Source organism: Corvus moneduloides, chromosome 18 (assembly GCF_009650955.1).
Source record: "Corvus moneduloides isolate bCorMon1 chromosome 18, bCorMon1.pri, whole genome shotgun sequence".
NCBI lineage: Eukaryota > Metazoa > Chordata > Aves > Passeriformes > Corvidae > Corvus > Corvus moneduloides.
In genome coordinates, this window is record NC_045493.1 from 4,921,459 (window position 1) to 4,937,895 (window position 16,437).

Consider the following 16,437-nt stretch of genomic DNA (forward strand, 5'->3'; position numbering starts at 1 on the left):
TCTGTTCAACCTTCACAGATCCTTTGTTGTATACTTTACTAAGTGATCCCCAATTTGGGTTAAAGTTTGAGGGGTTTTGTTTTGCTTTTTTCCCCATTCCTTTGCCCTTAATAGTGAAAAATGAGCATGGAGTACTTTAATTTGCCTTTTTTTTTTTTTAATAACATAATAATGCAGCCTTGAAGGATGGGCTCTTTACAAAGAACTATGTTCCTTTACCTTATTTCACAGTATCTCTGTAGCTTTCTTCCTATGGAGGCTCTGAAGGAATAGAGGTCCATGTATCCACCCAAAGTTTGGATAAGCAAGGACTGCTGTGTAGTTTCCTGCACAGGAAAGCCAGGGTATCTTCCAGGGCTCCAGGAGAGCAGCTCTCCTACAGCTGCTGGATTTAATGTTTGTTTTTCTAAACTTGGCTTCAGTGGCAACTGGTGATGCAGCAGCTGAAACAATGACTGAGCTGCAAACACAGGAGGTACATAATAAAACTTTGAAGGAAGGTACGTAAAGCACTCAACTTGTAGGGCTTGCTTGTTTTCTTTTTAAGGGAGCCCTTTTTCAGTTGATTCTGATATTAGAGGTAATGCATTGTCTGGGTTCACATTCTCAAATGTCTCTCATGATTTGGTCTCATAGGAAGAGTAAACTGTTGATATTAAGCAAAACCCTCAGTTACCTGAAGGGTGAGAGAAGATAAAATGGTGAAATCCTGGTAGAAAGTGAATTTTCATCCTAAATGATAAAGCCAAATGATGTCAGGCTGATACTTCCTGATAGAAGGTGCATTCATGATTTTTTTCCCCACCATCTCACAGTCACTGATAAAAAGCAACAATATATCAGATAGATATAAATATCAGATCCCAATCATCTGTACATGATGCTATTTTAAACTCTTCCACGTGAGAAAAATGGTTAAAAATAAAAATACAGCCTTTTTATTCTCCTTTAAATGTTCTGTTCAGTTCTTCATGCTGAGAGAATCACAGACCTGTCTATAAATATCTAACCCAGATCTACAATTGCTTGTTAAAAAGAGGGTGTTTGGTAGAAGACTGAATGAAATACAAAATGTCTTTTATTATATTTTTTATTAGAGACCAGATGTGGCCTCTCAATTTACCCTCTATCATTTGGAGATGTACATTCACCAAGAACATTGCATGTGTGCATATAAATATTTTGATGTTGTCATGATATAATAAAGGGTAATTGATTAGAAAAATCCCCATGGGATTTTCCACTTAAGAGCACGCTTTTGTTTTAGTACTATTGTCTTCAAAATAAACATGTATGAATGCATCTATTTTGATTGATCCAGTAGAAAGCAACAGTAAACAGGCAAGGCTTTGGCTTTTGGTCAATGAACAGCACTGGCAAGTTGAGTGAAACTCCTGCAGCCAACAGGCCCAGGAAGTTGCATTTTGGATGCTGCACCTCAACAGTCAAATGCTGCTCCCTTCACATTCAAGCCTGCTGTGGTAGGGGAAAAATGGTGACCTCCCTGATGTGGGAAAGGGAACTGAAAGGGAACCAGTCAGATTGCCACAGGTCCCTAACATTACTCTTTATATTTCCACACAAATGATTCACTTTCTATAGTTATTTCTGTGTTTTCAGTCTATCCATATACAAAGCACAACATTCAGAGTCCTGAGCTAAGGACCTGGATTTCTGTGCTGTTTGACTTTGGCATTTAATCACCTGTCTATGCTACTTGGAGACGTATTTCTCTTTAAATTCCTGTGGGAGCTTAGCTAGATGTAATGCAATCAATACATGCTGAAAGGCCCTAATTGAGAATTTCTGGAAGCAGGACAAGGCAAGACTGAAGAAAACTTAGACATATCTGCTGAGGCATTTTTTGGAGAAGTTGGTTTTTAACTCTGCCATTAATCAACAGCAAGCTCCCATACGGTGGTGTTGAAATAATAGCCCCCAAACTTCTCAGACCTGTCCCATTACTCAGGTACTGCATGTTTGTAATTCCTTCACTGCCAACATTTGATCTATGGTCTGGTGTCTCCCTCAAAGCTGGAGAAAAGCAGGTGTTTTGTTATAGCAATGGAAAATGCCTAAAAGTGCTCTCTCTGTAGACAGCATGCAAACGATGATCTTCCTACCCAGGATGATGGTGGTTCGTGCTATTATTTCTGCCACAGTTGGTTAGTGTGTGGAAGTTGCCTTTTCTCACATATCAAGTACTATACTAAAGATACATGTAATGTGACAGTTTCTATAGTAACTACTTGTTCTTTATGGAATTGCAGATTAAACCTGTACACCTTGTTATTGTTCTTTTATCCTATTATCTAGACTACTCAGTTACCACAGATACATTATTTTATTCTATTCCCTTGCCAACATAACTATATCAGGGATTTATGCACTTGCAAGTAGAGAGTATATATAAAAAACAAAACACTTAGAAGTTTTAAAATGACCACTGTCTGATCTTTTAAATGCACTGAGATGTTTGTGCATGTATATCGAAAGCAAAATTTCAAAATAAGACCGTAGAGATATTTTTATTAAAGCAGGTGAAATTTATGATTTGAATATTGTTTTGCTGGGAGAACAATGCAAGTTAGGTATATGAAATTTCTTTTCTAACAAATTTTACTAGAACAAATTTGCCAGTCTACATGTACTGGCAAACTCTTCTAATATGGAACAATGTTTAAGATTCCTTATTATAGGAAAATTTCCTCTACATGGTATACTGATTTTTACATGAAAGTATTTCATTATTATAATTCGTCAATGCTACAGCTCTGCAGATAATATCAGTACTGGAAGTGCTATCATTCACAGGAATCAGATGCTTTCTGCTTCGTATTATGTTAGCCTTATTGTGGGAAAAAATGCCTGCATCCCATCTGTGTGTGAGAGTCTCTATTGCTATCTCCAGCAGAAGTGTATCAGTAACAAATCAAGCTTATAAAATTAGCAGTGTAGGGAGAAATCAGCTATTTGATCAGGGCTGCAGATTCAACAATGCAACCGGTATTGTAGCCAAAAGGAAAAAGACACGAGGAAAAATGTAAATTGGGTAAATCAATTAATGAGATTTTAAAAAATTATACTCATGGTTAATTTTAAAAAGCTGTGGTAAATTACACATATACAAATGCAAAAGGAAGAAAGGGAAAATCAGAAAAAAATATATGCCCAGTACTGAGAGCAACTGAGTGATGGCAAAAGTGGAAAGCAAACAGTAGATAAATTCCATGTAACTAAAGAAACAGTTTTTTCTCCCTTTACCCTTGACCGCATCCTTCCAAGATGTATGTGACTCGTTCCCCCTAAAACATGCATTGTGAAATCAATCATAAAACTCCTGCTGCTGCCAGAGCCGAGCACTGCTGTGCTGCAGCGAACATGGACCCGCGGAGCGGCCCCGGGTGCGGATGCAGTTGTGCAGAGGCAGAGCCCGCGGCACGTCTGTACCCGCACATTATGTAACGAGCGAGTGCAACGGAGCGTACAAAAAAAAAGCCACAAACCCCTCGCCAACACCCAGCTCCTTCTGCGCCGCGGCGGGGCGGGGGCTGCGGGGGCTGCGGGGGCTGCGGGCCCGGCCGCGGAGCCGGAGCCGGAGCGGAGCCGCCCGCCGGCCGCGCCACCGCCCCGCCCGCGGTACCCCCGCCGTTGGCGTGGAAACGGGCTGGCGGCTCCGGCTCCTCCTCCAGCGCCAGCCCCGCGCTCCCCCTGCCCGGCTCCCCGGCGAGAGCACGGAGCACCTCCCTGTCTCCCGCGGGGGGCCGCCGGACAAGTGTTCCCACTGCCGCCTTTAGAACAGCCCGGGTTTTTACGGTTGTGTTTTCTAGGGAGAAGATGGGAAAGGGTAGGTTCCTGCTCCTGCTGGGGCTGTGGGGCTAGTCCCTGCAGTCGCGGTGTGTCTGCTCGGCAAATCACAGATGCTGATGTGAAAAAGGGCCAAAGCAGAGGAGAGGCGTCAGTGGATGCGGGCGTTTGTACTGATGGATTGAGGAGGTGGAGGCGCCCTGCCTGGTGCTGGAGAGAGGTGAGTGCAATATTCCGTATTTCCTTCTCTCTTAAATCAGTTCAGTGATGAACATTTCCAAAATAAAAAGGCACTGCTAAAGCAAGAAGGAAAAGATGTCACTTTGAAACAATCAGCTAAGCTTCTGCTGGATAAAAAATATGAGTGTCACTGTGAGGTAGGAACATTTCACTGTGTGTAGACAAAAAATAGTAAGGGGAGACAGGCTGCTGATACAGTGAAAATGACCTTCTCAAGGGATACTGGCCTTCTATTAGCTGCTGCTTCAGCTTGGGCCCTTTTTCTAAAAATGAAGTGGTCTCCCTTTCCTAGCCTGAATCGTAATGCATTAATAGCCAATACCTGAGCCTTAATAAGATTCGTTGCGTTCTCTTAATGCTTCAGAAAGATAATCCATTAGAATCTGCGTGCTGGGAGAAGAACCTCCACGCTATGTAACACCTCCTCCCAGGGAAATGCTGCCTGGATAACATTCTATCAGAAAAGGCTCCTGCTGCCGAATTTCTGTAATAAATCCTCCTGGTAACAGTCACTCTGCTCATTGGAAGGATGTGTGGCTCTGCAGAGCCTGGATGCATTCCCTCTCCATGTGTGCCCATGCATGTGAAGGAATGAGGAGGGTTTATATTAATCTGCACCTGTGGACGGCTTGCATCTGCACTTGTGAACCACAAGTTTTTTGGTACCTTTGCATTTGCATTTTGGGTGAGTGATTCATACACAAAACCCCCAAGCCTTCCATGTTAGCTAAGAGAGCTGCAGATAAATACATGTTGGTTTAATTTCTGCTGATAGAACTGATCTGATCTGCTTTTAGCCGTTTCTGTAGAAGCTGTTTAACGCGTGTTGTTGCAGTATTTATTCTGCAAGATACAGACCTATCTCCACATTTTCCTGTGAAGATTTGAGAAAAAATCACTAGTTTTCCCTTCATCATTTCTTTATAATTGTTTATATCCATTTTCTGATAACATCACACCCACAATTTGATTTTTATTTGGGCTCTGTATTTCGCGCCATTGTGGGTCACACCCTTCGGGTGGCCATCAACATTTCATCTATAAAGGTCACAGCAGCAGGTCAGGTGCTGTGAATACCTACTTGTGGATCACAGAGGAGCAAAAAATGAGTGTGTATTTTGAACTTAGGGGAAATTTTTCTGACTTTATGGATATAGATGTTCGAAGTCCGAGCTGATGGCTTAGGTGCTGTTATAGGCAGAAATACTCGCTTTTCTTCAACAGGCACAGATTTGACAGCTGAACAGACACAGCTCTGCAGAACAGAGAGTGTTTTGCCATTTACTTGGCTGTCTCCCATCAAATCATTTGTTTGGAAGCTATCATGCAAAAAGCACAGATCCCTGCCCTTGGATAAAGGACATTATCAGAGGAGAGGCCTATGTGTATAGAAGGATGAAGATCCAGTCTTCAAGAAGCCAGTGACAGGTGTAATCAAAAGAAAACCTCTTAGTTATAAGGCATATTTGGGAGAAAAACTCATGCTATCTTTCATTACCAAAGCACTGACTTATATTTTCAGACAAGAATCCCCTTCTGTGTAATATGTATGCTTATAAGTAAAAACAGCTGATTAATTCTGTGTAAGCCATGGAAATTTCATTCTGGCAATGGACCTTACAGAGATTAATAAACTCCGCAAGCTGCATAAAGAATACTACACCTCTGTCTGAGATTATGTGCTTGTCACTTCACAGGTCACTGGTGAGCCGAGTTGAGTAAGTCTTCTGGAGGTACTACCTTGAGTTTTGTAAGCCTCCAGTACAGTTTCATATTTCACTTGCAGGCCTTGGTTTTGAATTTAATGGTGATAATCTAAAAATAACCAGCCAGGTAGCTCTGAAGGACTGAAGTGAAAGTGTTCTGGTTGTCTCAGTTCTGATTACACACAGATGAAACAAGGTATGTTAAATTTTAAGAAATGTAGACAGAAACAGAAATTTGTCCCTTCTTAAGGAATCTACCTGCTAAGCAGTGGGGAAGGGGATAAGGATAACAGAAAATGCAGTAGGCAATAAAAACCCAGATCCTTAAGTGGTGAAGTCAGCTCTTCCTCTCCAGCTTAAGCAGATAAGGATTTTGACAGCAGGTAGAGCCTTGGTTGATACACAGAGGTGAGGCACTATAAGGGAATGATGTCTTTTTCTCTCTCCCCCTCCATGAATTAAAGAAAAATACTCTCAATTCCTTTGGGTTAAATCACAGTAATCCCACTTATTTGAGAAGAGATTATTCAGATTTATGTAACTGAAAATGAGAGTTGAATCTGACTATTTCTTCTAAAGTTTTGGTCCTGCTTTCACAGGAGTCACTGGAAGTTTTGTCACTAATTTCAGTGGGAGAGAGCCCAGGCCACCAAACACGGTTTCACTGATCAGGTTCTCCCTTGCCTTTAGGAACAACAATGTTGAACAGTTTTGTAGTCGGTATCAGCGAGGTCAAAGGCTCAATGACAAATTCAGTAACTCTCTACATGCATCATAAACTTTAATTCATAAATTATCAGTGATTTGAATCATGCTTTTTTAACTGAGAAAATTGGAGTGTTATTCCCATGTTGATTGATAGTACCCACTTTCAGCAGTAACAGTTTCTACACAAACAATCAACCATTTTCTTTTATCTAAGAGAAAACTTATTCAAGGGCCCTTAAAAATCAAAATATTGGCCTAAGTGCATAAAATCATATTTATACTTGGAGAGAAAAATTGTCCTATTTTTATTAAAAAAGAAGGCTAAATTTTGTTCTTTGTGATCCACAAAGTATTCAGAATAAATCCACATCCATTTCTAGTTACAACAGATTCCCTTCACTCTACTTGACAGGATAATACAACTTATATTTTGTAAGTTCACATTTTTATTAAAACTTTCCAGAATTCAAGAGTGGTGATCAGGAAGTCCAAATTTCAATTATTATATTGATGAAAGAATAATCCCAAGAGGGAAAAACTATACTGTTCCAAAGCAACCAAAATCAATTCTCTTCGCAAAGTTCCCTGGCAATTTAAGGTATGTGGAATAGACAAGAAGACAGAGAAGGGCTAAATTCAGCTTGACTTATTCTGTTGTTGAATCAGGAGTTGATACATATTAGCAATTTAAGTGGTTTATTCAAGTGTAATCAAGCACAGAGTTTCACCCTTGACATGAAAGCTACAGAGAAAATACTCCTCTCTCAACTGTTGCTTTTCCTTAACATCGAAGGGCACTGGTGGAGTTGGATGGAAGGAACAGATCAGTGATGGCAGCCATCTCTTCCATCTTACTCAGACTTCAAACATTTGCTAACAACTGGCAAAAATTCAGAAGGCAACTGTTTGTTTTGTTTATTTTTTTACTTCTTCAGCTCAGAGCATTTTCTGTGGTTCCGCAGAAGCTCGACTCTCCTCAGAATCCCATTTTATTATTTAGTATTGGACACCCAGTGAATCATTAGGGAACACAGTTTTACCCAACAAATCCTACTTGCCTTTTGTTTTCTCTTTAAGCCCCTTAAACCGGAGAGTTATTTCTTCTCTGGATTCCTAAGTCATCATATCAAAAAGACAAATGTGATAACACTTCCACGTGATTCTACATTGCAGATAACCTGTTGGATTACCAGTCAACATCTTGGCCAATAGAAAAACTTAAAGAGGCAAATGCGAAAATTCTAAGTATTCGTTTTGCTCACACACATCAAGAATAATGACCACAAAGTAAATAATAATTTCATAGGAACTACAATTGATTAATCTGTTATTTTTACAGTGGATTTATTAAATAGTAATTGCCTGGACTTGGCAGTTGGAAGGATATATTCTCATCACTTTCAGATGTCTATAACATTGACACGTACATAAGGAGTAGTTGTTAACGCTTCCCTTTTAGTTGGTGGAAGAAAAAGAGATTTCTCCCTTGGAGTTAACCAGACTAGCTTCTGGCTACCGTGTTAGTGTGAGATCGAGCTGACCTCTGGAAATGACAGCTCCTCTCCACAGCCTCTGAGGGAAGCACTAAGTGAGTAGCTCTGAGGTAGCCACCTACATGCAGATGCTAAATCTGCACATATGAATCCCACTCTTACTGTCTATAATGTAATGTTTAACCAAGCTTTACTAGTTAATTATGAAGATATTTTCATGGTTCACCATAAATATTTGTAAGTCATAATACAGTTACTATTCCCTACCTACCAGCCCTCTTTCCTTGATAGTAACTAGGCTGGTGTTGGCTTCTTCCTCGGAGTATCTCAACAATGGTATTGCTCATGGCACTGGAAAGAGTTCACTGAAACAGCACCAGTAATCCAAATCTTTTATCAGCTTTTCCTGGTGATCCAGGCAGTATTCTAGCATACATTCCCAGTGGTTTTCTACTGGTTTTCTGTGCCTGCTTTCAATATTTTCAAACCTTACCCAGACAATGTGGAATAAGCACCTTTATCTTCATAAATTGCACGAACGCAAATACAATTAGGCAGCATAGCAAGTGTTGATGTACAAATACAGTTGATACAGTTGTGTTGTGGAAGGAAACAACACAATTGAGCTGAATTGATTACAATTCAGTGTTATGGCACAGTAACAAAAGCCCAACAGGATGTTTAGCTCTGAGGGCTTGCTGTTCAGAGGGGTATGCACCTGGTTATTATACTTCTTCCTTTAAAAGAGAAATGTACATATGATTCAAAAGGATACTTACCTACCATCTAAGGGAACATCTTTCTGATGATAATACAATTTGAGTTACTAGGCTGGATTTTTTTGTCTCTGAATATTACCAGCTCAAGTCATATAATCCAAATATTGGAATGTATTAACAAAACATGATTTCTTTTGGATATATAATATCTATTTATACATATATATGCATTAGAATATTTTTTAGTTTGGATGTCTTATGAGGAAAGAAAGACCAGGATATTGGCTGTTACCCCTCTTTAGTGTTTACGTTATAGGAGAAGATTCAAACCAATACTACAGGGAATATTTTTTATATCATTTAAAGCACTCAATTCAGTAAATTAATGCATATGATGCTAACCAAATCCATTACAAACTAAAATTTTCCAGAATTAACACTGTTGCACTGGAGCATCTCTCTGTACTGCCAGCAAGTTGATTGTTGCAATGGGGCCTTGGCAGGAAGATTTTCTCTCAGGATGCCTTTCTGTGCCTGACCTTTTAAATTTGGCAGAGTTCAGGGTACCACAGTAGAAGCCATTTTATAATGGGACGATATTAATATATTCTTACAATTGCTAAGAACCTATTGAGCTTCCATGTTGTATTGCTCAGTAATGGTAGAACCTCACCTTAACCAGTCATTTCAGAGACATGTTTTTAATCTTTTTCAATCCATCTATGTCCATCAGCAGATAAACTCACCTTAATTTGTAATTCAGTGACATTTATGTAGGTACTTAAAATTCTAAGGCTAGTCTACTTCAAATTTGAAGAATTGTTCTATTATCATACTGTTTCTGTTCCCTGACTAGATAAGCAATAAGTCCTCTGATTATGTTTCATGCTGTGAATGTTACCAAAAGCAAATCTGAACTTTGCCTCATGGGTGTGATTACACAGGTGTGTCAAGTTTGCTTTTTGCGTGTGTGGTCACAAAAAGAAATGGAATACTGAAGACTTTATGTATTTTTTTAAAGTAACAGGAGCAAAGTTTCAGCTTCTAGTTTCAAGGGATCAACAATTGTTTTAAATGTGGCAAGACTGGAGGTTGACATGCAGTTCAGTATTATATCAGCACAATATTATTTGGTCTCACAGGTCAAGTTAATATACAATGGTCTAAACAAATTAAAGTATCAGGTATCAGCACCAAGAAGAGGTAGGAACTAGTGACTTTTACCACTACAGACTACAATTCTCCCTTTTTCCAGAGGCCTGATTGTACATTGCAGTCCTGAACGGTGCAAATTCTATATAACAGAAGTTAAAACATCGATAAAGTAATAACCTACCATATAGACAAAGAACTGAATTATTGAATCTCATACAATCTCCCGTTCTCTGTCAGTGCAAGCAGGTTATAAACTAAAATTAAATGTTTACAGAGGATATTACCCTGGTCTGTCATAAGAAAAACCTCTCTCTTTGCTGTATCCATAGCATAGCAATTCTACCCTTTTCCCACTTCTGCAGTCAAGGAAACCAAGAACAGCCATTGATATGGTGGCCTCTTGCGATCATACCTGGAAACTGTTCTAATTCATGCTGCAATTTAGGCAGCCCCAGCCTGGCTCTACAATAAAGGCTGGATCATGAAAATTCCTTTCTCCCTCAGATTAAGAATAGAAGTATCAGAGTTTCTCTGTATATTTGATTACTTTATGTTGCTTTTCTAGTTGTGTCTTCTGATACTGGAAAGCAATGAAGCCCAAGTAGAAAATACTGGAATATTCTAATTCAGAAATCATTTAGGCAGAATTGATCTGAAAGAAATGGGTGATGCCTATTATAGTAAAAGTGTGCTTTGAAGGGGAAGTTGCACACACAGGCATATGGAACTCTGGGAGTACCTTTAAATATTGTAGACTTAATTACCAAGTGATGGGAGAACTTCTCAGTGAGCAGCACAATTACAGTCTCTAGGTATTTTCATTCACTCTTTTATTTGTGGTGTTGCATATCTCCAATGACAGGAGTCTATAACTAATCAAAGTTTATCTATACAACTGTAACTTTGGATTTTGGATACTTTACGTTTTCATGATTAATCTGTCAAGAATTATTCATAGACTTCATTGAAAGTTTACATAAACAAGTCTATTCAAGAAAATAGTAAAGTGTTTGTTTTAAAGGAGACCAGATGGAATGCTGTCAATCTATGCAGCACTGTTCTTACTCAGCTATGAGATATGAAGTGCAAATGGAATTTCTTAGACGTGGTGTTTATGTCTTTATCTATGTTGCAAAGATTTATAGTCGATGGAGGTACGTTAAGAGTACATCAATCTCATTGTTTACTTGGTGCCTGCATCTTATTTAGTTACAAAATACGTAGAAAATACTATTTTTCACTACAGTTTCTTCAGCTTCTGTTAGGATTGGTCAGAGGCACGTGGTGATCAACAGAATATAAGCAGTAGAAGGTAAAGATTAAAAGATTTCAGAAAATAATACAGGTGTGCAAAAGGTCAAAGACTCATCTCTTCCTTTTAACTTTTGAAAAAACCTTTAGAAATGTCACCCTTATCAATGAGCTCCCTCCTGCAATCAACACAAAAAATGAGAAGGGAGAGTTAAAATTATTTTTGTGCAGAGCAGTCATTTACACTACTTAACAGTAGACATGAGAATCTGAAATACAAACCAAAATTGTACCTCATTCTTAAGAACCAAATAAAAAAAAAAGAGTTCTCAGAATAGCCAAGGAGACACAATCAGTATCATGATGACAATATACTGACTTGGTCAGTGCCATTCCTGTGTCTCTAACAGAGCAAAACTACTTACAACTTTTAGTGGAGGTTTCCCTATTGCACTGAACCTTCAGCCAGCAAAGAGGTGACACAAACTGGGGTTTATTCCTCCTGAGCTATTTGGCACAAAATATACTTTGGGATGGGGAGACTGCCAGTAGGTGTGTGTCAGTGGCATTGCAACCTAATGGGATTGCAGCCAGCTGGAAGAAATTGAAACCAAGTTGGAATTGCTGTAAGGTGGGTTTGGGCTGAAAGCTAAGTCAGCTGAGCTCTGTAGCTATTGCCTGCTTTTGTGCCTTTCGCCAAGGTGGGAAGACACCTTATCAGGCATTTTCCTGGAGTTGAGAGGTAAGAAATTTTATGCACCTTGTTTTCTGGAATGCCTGTAGTTTTTTGGGTTGCTAGTAGATCACGAGTTGTTCTCTTGCTACTAAGGTGCATCCTGGGGGGTTGAATTTTTCAGCCTTGCTACAACAAAGATGCAAAAGCTGTTTGAAAGACAGAGATGGCTTTAAAAGGCAGTAGCCCTTGTCATCTTTTCATAGTTATAACCCTGATTCCAAAATGTCAATTTAAAAGTCTTGAGGTGTGTTGGAAATGAACCAAAACATAACAAAAATTCTGCTTTTAAGCACAATTATCCTGGTAGTTATCAGTCAAGGAACAGTGTTATACCTAACCAGTAGTACCTGAGATCACTGAAAATGCAGACCCCGCACCTCATCCCAGTCAGCCAAGTAATCTGAGTGCCCTCAGAGGTGTCCTTGTAGTCCTTTAATGAAGTTTTCAAGATGATATATTGTTCTGCTGTGCACTGTGGCCATTTCCCTCCCACCCTCTCCCCTTGGTAAATCTGCTTTGTAAGTTTAACGTAGATTTGGAATCCCTACAGCTGCAATAGCTTTTGCACTGTTTTGACCCAATATGGCTTGCTGAGAAATTTGTGTATAACCCCTCCGCTGAAGGCCGGATGTGCTCTGGGTAACCTCCATCACATGTATTATTTCGTGTCCCAGATCTGTGCCTGTTTCACATAGTTGTTTTTACAACACTATCAACAGCAGATTTTTAGCGAGCAAAAAGAAATAAAATGGTGAGTCATCAGCTTTTTCCCTGCATATCTCATCTGTGTGAAATGCAGAATGCTAACTAGAATAGTTAGGAATCAGCGATAAAATTTCAGCTTTATGTGCCATCTTAATAGTAGGCTAGAGTGTTACCAGAAGTATTTTTTTCCTGGTAATATGAGAAATGAATAACTAAGGATCCGTTGCTGAATAATGAATAAACTAAAGGCTCGATTAGCACCTTTCAGTTTTAAGATAATTTTAGTGCTGCAGCTACTTGAGTCAAGAAGAGATGTCACAGAGAGTAAAAGGAACAGAAAAGCAACTACCTGAGATGCTGCTGTTAAACCTGTGCTGTGAGGGTGGCGGTGTACATTTGGCTGGTTAATGAGGCTCCCCCTTGAGCTGATAGGACAGCCTCATGCAGAAAAAACCTGCAAAATTTGGGGGTTTTACTGTTAACATAGCAGTAGATCATGTGCGTAGGCTCATAAATCAACCCATCAGTTCTCAATATATGATTCAAGAGCCTGATTCAAACAAAATGAATGAAACTATAAGGGTCACAAAATGGTGAGCTGACCTCTACGACCTTAAAGAGGAGGAGACAATTCCAGTTGAGGTGTGATACAAAAGGGAAACTTCTCTGACCTCAGCAAAGGAGAACTTGTACAACAAGAGAGAGATGAATTATTTAGAGACAGAATTGAAGGGCTAAAGGATAAGTAAAAATATAGACATATTGGCTGCATACCTAGGAAGTTTGCAGGACTATAGAGAATTAAAAAATTGTAATTGGGGGAAAATATCTGAATGATGAGAATGCCCTTACATACAACACAGCTTGAACAGGAGCAGTCATTACCCTCCTCCCCCTCTCTCTCCACATATATACACAAAAGTACTGGTAGCATTAACAGAACACCAAAAAATCATCAGTATGTGTAACTAAGTTTGAAGCTACACCTGTTAATATTAGTAGTAGTAGTACAGTTACCAATGAAAAATAAAACATCAAGAAAAATTACTGGATTCTGGTTTATCTCTAATAACAAACATAAATCCATCTATCATTTATATGTTTCAGGTTTGGGGGAAAAATAACTATTTACAAGCTTGCTTGAGGCTGAAAAATAACAACTTTGCCCAGCTAAATCTAAATCATGGTACTCCTGTGTTGGAGTAAATACCCAGATTAAAAATCTACACAAGCTTCCTCAAAAGATGGACTTATATTTAGTAGCTTATTTTGTTAACTATCCATTTAAAAAGTAATTAATATTAACCAATATACAATTTTAAAAATATTTGGTTTATAGGCAAAAATCTATTCTTGGCATGATATGAAAGTGATCCGCAATACTGACAGAATCAGTATAGCCCTATGAATATGTGAAGCCATCCGGCCAAGTCTTGTCATAGTATGATTCCAAATGTATGTGGTGAAATCTGGCTTCTGTTCTTCTAAGATTGATGAGACCTATGAATAAACACAGTGAATACCAGCAGAAGCCAGGCTGGGAACATGTGCACAGAGGCAAGAAATTAATGTTGAAACACAATGATACTGATCATGCTTCAGCATTTCCTAGTAATACAGTAATGCTGAGATCATATAAAAGTGGGGAGCTGAAAGTTAAACTATTTTCATATCTATTCTTACGAAAGTTCTCAGCATAGATATTCTGATACATGAAGAGCACTAAATATCACGCACTAAATACTAAATTTTCGGAAGTAAAATAGTCTACATTGCTGGCACTTTGGTATCCTGCTTGCAGTGTTTTTAAATACATTGTGTTTATTTTCATCCTGTTCAAAACCAAATACAGGCTTATTTCAAAACCTACTGAAGTCGTCAACAAAATCACTACTTTTTATGGTAAGTGGATCACAGCCACAGCACTTTACAGGGTTTGGGATGTTTTTATTCTTATTTTCTCCTTAATAAATACTGTCACTGTTTCTTATGAGGAAGAACTATGAATACCCTCGCCCCAAAGTGTCACTTACCACAGGGCACCATTTCAGCACAATTACTTAAGTTCCTCTAGGTCACTTTGCATTCTCATTTAGTGCCACAGAGAAATATTCTTCATCTCAGTAGAAAAAACAAGGTTGAATAAGAGGAAAAACCTAACACTACCTAAGGAACTTAAACTCTTCAGAGCACAAGTGGTGAAAAACACACTGAGACTATTGCTAGCGATATTTGCACTGCTGCTTTGGCTTCATTCTTTGGATAAATCAGGCCTTCAGCCTCTTCAAATCTGCAACCTGCATCTCCATCCATGACCAATTTGCTTATTAAAAGACTTTTTAAATCTGATGAAAGGAATTTAACCACTCCAGTGTTCTCTAATATTCACTGTATGTTTAACATAAGCTTCTTGTAATCACTCTTGAGTTAGGAGCCAGCAGGGAGTGACTCGGATCCCTCTGAGTGGTGGTGGGTGTGTAACTGCAGCAACTGCAGATGGGGTGTGAGGAGGGTGTGATCACCCCTCCAGGGGGAGGGAATTGAAAGGAGAGACTGAAGAGAAATCCTAGTAGCTGCTAAACCTCAAAAGGATGTTAGGTTCTTTCTGGCAGCAGCAATTAGTGGGTGGTGGGGTTTTGTGTTGGTGGTTTGTTTTGGTTTTGTTCAGCAGGAGGTGTCAGTGAAGGAAAAACGGGAGCTAAAGAAGTTGATGCATCAGATACCAAGGTCTTTTTGCTTTACTGTGAGTGAAAAAGAACTTAGTTTCTGTAGGTCTACACAGAACTTTATCTGGACGGCAAAATGATGTACAAGTCTTGGCTTTTGAAACTAGGAGCTTATTAGCTATTGTACAATGTTGTACTTAAATGTTTCTGGTTGCAGAGTTATGTTCTGTGAAGTAAAGTATATCTGTGTTTTGCATTTGGCACAAAGCAATTTCATATCAAAACCAGAACATGGGTAACTTCCTTCATATTCATCTTATTAAAAAAGCTCCTTAGAATTAGAGAGTAACTCCAACAATGGCTCAGCTGTCTGAGATGTACCTACTGAAGCTCTTGCAGGCAGCAGGATTGTATGACTGTCAAAGCTTCTGAATTTCAAAAGAGAAGCAGAATGAGACCAGGCGTAGGCTGCAGCTGTAATCTGTGCTTGGTAGCATCCAAGTCCTCTCCCATGAGTCACACTTCTGAGAACATCGTGGATTCTCTTTAGCCTCTTGGGATGTTTTCTTTTTGGCCCTGGACTGCAGTGTAATACTTCTTCCACTTCTCATCTCCTTTCTGTGGATAAAATCACGTTTAATTTGAGTTGTTAAGATGAAACCTAGAAAATCCACAGTCCTGATGTAGATACCTTCTGACATAGTTCATATGGTTAATTTTACATGTGGCCTAAGGCTGGAAAATACTCTCTACCCTACCTACCAAATTAATCCCTGATGATAGCCCTGCCTTTCATGCTGATTTTGACACTCTTTCTTCCTTTCTTGCTCTTATTATATTAGGAACAGCATTTTAATCCATGATTCTGTCTTCTTGTGATGTTGATAACTTGACAAAACTGCTGAAGTTTTCTTGTCTGTCCCTAAATTAGACCATTATGAGAACTATTGGCTTTATTCTTTCACTGTACTCCTAGTCTTCCATTTTGACCAGTTCTTTGATGCTTTTTCCGCCCCATGTTGCTCTTTCCTCTCATGCTTTCGTTGAACTGCTGCCTCTGAACTCCCTTATGATTCAGGTGAATCTTCTATATTCCTTTTTTGACTTTTTCTCATGTTGGTAACTTACTGCTCCAGCATACTCATTCAATCTATGTCTGTTTTTCTGTTTTTTCATTCACCATTCTTTTGATTTGTTCTCTGTGAAACATTACTCATTCTCTGTTGCTTAGTTTCCAACTTCATCACATCG

General features: G+C 39.1%; 2 protein-coding genes across 3 annotated transcripts in view; one reads left to right on the plus strand and one right to left on the minus strand.

Moving 5' to 3' along the window:
• The window catches only part of RSPH14 (radial spoke head 14 homolog), a 70,043-nt gene that overhangs the window by 12,215 nt on the left and 41,391 nt on the right, over positions 1-16,437 (minus strand). The gene's annotated exons all lie outside the window — the stretch shown is intronic.
• The window catches only part of GNAZ (G protein subunit alpha z), a 48,105-nt gene continuing 35,282 nt past the window's right edge, over positions 3,615-16,437 (plus strand). Inside the window, exons 1-2 of one of the 2 annotated variants that reach the window (XM_032127783.1) lie at positions 3,615-4,027; positions 7,635-7,748. The gene's annotated coding sequence lies outside the window, so the exon portion shown is untranslated. The remainder of the gene's footprint in view (positions 4,028-7,634; positions 7,749-16,437) is intronic. The other variant, XM_032127782.1, reaches the window with a different exon arrangement.